Source organism: Chiroxiphia lanceolata, chromosome 3 (genome assembly GCF_009829145.1).
Source record: "Chiroxiphia lanceolata isolate bChiLan1 chromosome 3, bChiLan1.pri, whole genome shotgun sequence".
In the NCBI taxonomy this organism is placed as follows: Eukaryota; Metazoa; Chordata; class Aves; order Passeriformes; family Pipridae; genus Chiroxiphia; species Chiroxiphia lanceolata.
In genome coordinates, this window is record NC_045639.1 from 77044990 (window position 1) to 77050023 (window position 5034).

Consider the following 5034-nt stretch of genomic DNA (forward strand, 5'->3'; position numbering starts at 1 on the left):
CTCAGTTTAAGTTTAGGTGGAACAAGGACGTTAGTATGATTGTGGAAATGTTATTGATTAACTTTCTTTTTTAATGTCTTGTGTTACATTTCTTTTTTCTCCTTGGTCTTATGATTGCTTATTTTTTCTGTGTTAGGTCAAGATGTACTTTTCCCTAGCCTGCTTTCTGATATTCTTATCCTTCCTGTAGTGTAGCTTCCATAATTTTCTCCTCCATTATATCCTATGTCTTCTCACTTTTATTTTTTTTATGGATATAATAGCTGTGATACACTCTTCTGGCTTCAGAACAAACACAAAAGAGGGAATAGTCTGTGCTCGTAGCCTTCCCTTCTGTTCTCAGTAATCCTGTGCGACTCCAAATCATGAATCTCTCTATTTCTCTTTCAGTAATCACTCTTAATCCAGAGGTCATCATTCGAAGTTTCATGAATCTCTACCACTTTATCTGATACATAGCCATCCCTTTGAATTCTTCTTCCCAGAGCCTCTTACTCCTCCCTCCCACATTTTTCCTGGGCAGAAGCTAAAGACAAACTTTCTTTTGTGCCACAAAAAACAGTGGCAAAGTGATGCTCCATTTTTCACTGAGAGTTTTCAATAGCAGTGGAGATACTGTAATATTTTGGTTGGATTTGGATAGCTATACACATCCTTCTTACAGGTTTCAAAAGTTAACTTTGAAACAGTAAAAATTGGCTGTGCAGATTATTTAGAGCGATGAAAGCTTTGATTATGAAGACTTCAATAATACAGAGCTAGGGACAAGGACATCTGTAGATCTTCAAACTGCGAATATAAGCAAGCTTTATGAAAGCTCATACTCATTTTCTGTCATGAAACTAATCCCTGGTTTAGAAAACCATTTATTGAATGGTTTCCTAAACTGTATGTGTGTCATGGTTTAACCCTGCTGGGAACTCAGCCCCACATGGCCACTCGCCTGCTCCGGAGTAGGATGGGGGAGGGAATCAGAAAAGTGAAAAAACTCATGGCTTGAGATAAAGACAATTTGACAGGTAAAGCAAAACTGTGCACACAAGCAAAGCAAACAAGGAATTTATTCACCACTTCCCATCTGCAGGCAGGTGTTCAGCCATCCCCAGGAAAGCAGGGCTCCATCACGTATAACAGTGACTTGGGAAGATGGAAAGACAAACAATCACTTTGGAGGTTCACCCTTCCTTCTTCTTTCCCCAGCTTTATATGATGCGCATGACACCCTCTGGTAATGGATACCCCTTTGGTCAGTTGGGGTCAGCTGTCCAGGCTGTGTCCCCTCCTAAATCCCTGTGCACCCCCAGCCCCCTTGCTGGTGGGATGGGGTGAGAAGCAGAAAATTCCTTGACTCTGTGCAAGTACTGCTGAGCAGTAGTGAAATACAGTTATCAACACTGTTTCCAGCACAAATCCAAAACATAGCCCGTATGTTTTTCTGCTATGAAGAAAATTAACTCTATCCCAGTCAAAACCCCCACAGTATATGAGAGATTTGTTCCAGCCTTTCAGAAATGAAACTATTCTATACACATAGAAGTTATGTCAGTCTATTGAAGTTTTGAAATTTAGAAAACCGGTGCTTCACCTTGGAAAACAATGGGGTTTGCATAATTTTAATTTATGTTGTGACGTTAAAAAAATCAAAACAATTCAACAGGGTAAACTAGAAAAAAGAGTTGCAATTATAGCCACTGATAATGTACTATACTCACGACAGAAAGTCTCATTTACTTTTTGTGTGTGAAGACAATGTATGCAAAAAGAAATTTCCTTCACTTACAAAGAAAAATAATCTAATGTAGCTAGTAATTTTACAAGGCCAAAATGTGGTATACTTTGTTAATACAGGAGTGCCTACCAAGCATATTGATCTGCGTACCATTGTATATATTGGATTTTTATGAAGGTTATTCATTGGGCAATGAGTACAAAAAATACATTGCACATCACTTACGTTAGCATACCTTGGGATGTACTTTCTTTTTCTTTCATTTCATACTAAGTTTTAAGACCTTTCCTGTAAAGCATAACTCTTTCTAGTACTCTTTTGTTAGAAATAAAGTTAGATAACATCTTAGGGGATGAGGGGAAAAAGTTTTTTTCTCTCTGCCCATAAAGAAGATGGTAGAGGAAGAATTTAGGTATTGTTTTCAATATTTTCCCTGTAGTACTTATCTATCTACAGATGTATTTTATTTGGATTCTCATCTCCTTCAGAAATTAGAAGGCTCATTTGTGCTTCCTCTCAGATTAAATGAACTGTGATGGGACAATGATGTTTTCTTCTTCTGGCAGAAAACATAATTCAACCCAGGTAATCTTGTGCACTGATTTTTTTTTTTCCCAGCAATTGTGCGGAAGAAGTTCTTCAAAGGAAGAAGAATGTCCAGACCACAGGGTGATATATGCTTTAAGAATACCTGAGTTAGGCAGTACTGGTAAGAAAAGGAGCCAAAGCAAGGGAGAGTTTAAAAAAATATGACACAGATCCAGTGGGTACTCTTTAAAAACATAACCATTTGTATTCAGAGTGTTTCAATACCATTTAAGCATCCTTAGTTATGTTAGTATTAAGAAAGGAAATAAATTAGCTGAATAATATTTCATCACACTTAGAAGCATAATCAAGCATTTCAGTTGCTAGTTATGCATTAGAGCATACGAACTTGCAGAAGAAATAAGTACTTTTCTTATTGCAAGCACACGTGCGTAGATTTTGCTTGCTGTATGTTCAAACAGTCTGTAGCCTTGTACTTTTAAGAAGCCCCATTTTAGAGTGCCAATTAAGTTTCTGGAGATACAGCAGCCTAGTGATTTTGTGATGGGGTCAGGATAGCTCTGCAGGGTGAAAAAAGTTCTTCTAGTCTTGTAAGGGACCCAATGAAGGTTGAGATTGCATAACCCACTGCAGAGTTAAATAAACTACCACCAGTGTTCAAGATTGTGAGGTTGAAAGGGATCAGGTACTTAATTGCTGCCTATGCAAATCAATACTGTCATTAATAGTATGACTTCTTTTATTTGGTGGAATGTCAGGATGAAAATCAAACAATGTTCTATGTTTGCACTTCCAACTTCTTGCTAGCTCTTATTTTAGGAATACATGAATCACATTGAAACACATAACTGTCATACTAAGGTGACTAGATTTTAATTTTGACCACTAGGTATATGATTACTTTATATGTGAATGGATGGTAACAAATATACAATTTTTAATTTTTTTAAGGGATTGCTGGTTGACATAAAATATTTGTCTTATTTCCCAGTAAACAAGTCTAAATGTTTTCATATATTAAACATAAATATTGGCTCAAGGTAAACCAATATATATGCAGTATCTATGTAATTTGCTATGCAATATCTTAAACCACCAAAAAGTGTTGAATGACCTAATAGTAGTGCAGCTGTGATGACAAAAGACTACAAAACAGTGTATATTCTACCTAATCAGGCTGCACTGTTAAAGGTGCTGGGATTGAAGGAGTCACAAAGGAATGGGAGGAAACATGTGGAATTAGACTGTGGAATGAGAACCTCTAATAGTGGAAGCACTATAAAGCACAGATTTTCCTCATAAAGAAAAGAAAAAAAATGTGTTTGGGTTAAAGTATTTGTGCCTTCCATTCCAGTTAGTTTGAGCTCATAAACTAGAATGGGAATTGTTTTACCATTTTTATTACAGTGTTGTTCTATAAAACAACAATTTTTTCCATCCGTATGTCTGCATGGATGTAACTGAGATGCATAAAACATTAGGTGCATATTACAGGCATAGAATCTGTTTTGTTCTTTCAGCCATTCTCCACACAAACTGCACTTGGAGATCTATTCTACCTACAAAAATGTTTTCCTGTATTAGGAGTCTCATTTTGGAACATTTAGAATTTGGATTAGCGAAGCAAGATCACAGAGACCAGGAATTACTAATAAGGTGCATCAGTTCACAAAAAAAATTTGTTTGTACCGTATAGCCAAGCATTAGTACCTGGAAAGTTGCCAAGTTAGTGCAGTAATTTCCATAATTATGCAGTTAAAACTGTCTGCATCATGAAGGCATCTGATTAATTTGAAGATCATATTGTTTTACGGGATGAGAGAGAGATGAACTCCATACAGTTGGTTAGTAGTTGCCTCAAGACTGTAGACAAACTTGTCATTTGATTTATCACAAAGAGAAGAGGAACCCTCACTGAGCTAGCAAATTATCAAGCACTTCAGCTTTCAGTATGGCAATCACTAACACTTTTGATGTTAGATTATTGACAGAGCCTGAATCTCCATTGGTCAGTGCCTCTTTAATAATAAAAATAAGAATTTGTTTCCAGTAGCACCTAATTGGATGAAAGTGCTTCTCAAAATAGATGAAAAATTATACTGCCTGTCCTAAGGTCTTAGAAACTTCTCAAGTTTCATGATTCAATGTGGTGTTAGAAGTGAGACACAGTCATAGGCATTGATGGATTTATCCTGTAAAACTGTTATTTCCGTATTGGTATTACTGAAAATGAAACAAGGCACCAGTTTTAGTTGACTAACTTCTTGTAAGATCTGCAAAATAAGTTGATCTGAATGTGGATCTTAGTGGCACTGCAGGTCAGCACAGAAGAAAATATATGTAGAATATTGGAAAATATAGACAATTGCATCATGAGTATGGAAGCTGGTAGCAAAAATGCCAAATGGGAGCACAGATTTTGCCTTTTTGTTGTTGTTGTTCTACTAAAACAAACACAGTAGTCAGGTATATAGCTGTTTCTGGCTTATTCTAAGGGAACAGTACTGTCAAGAGATGACATTGCAGTTGATGCTCACTTGGAAATGTTTCGATTACTTGATTTTTCTTTAGTGTCCTTCATTGGGAAAAAAAAATTCTCTGCTATCTGAAATGAAATATCCAGGCTGTTCACTTTTAGAAATTATTGTATGACTCACTTTCTGCCCACTTCTTTATAGTCAGCTTATGTGAGCCAGGAATTTAATAAAAATACAGTTCACAACATAGATAATGACTTGAAAATCATTTTATAGTTA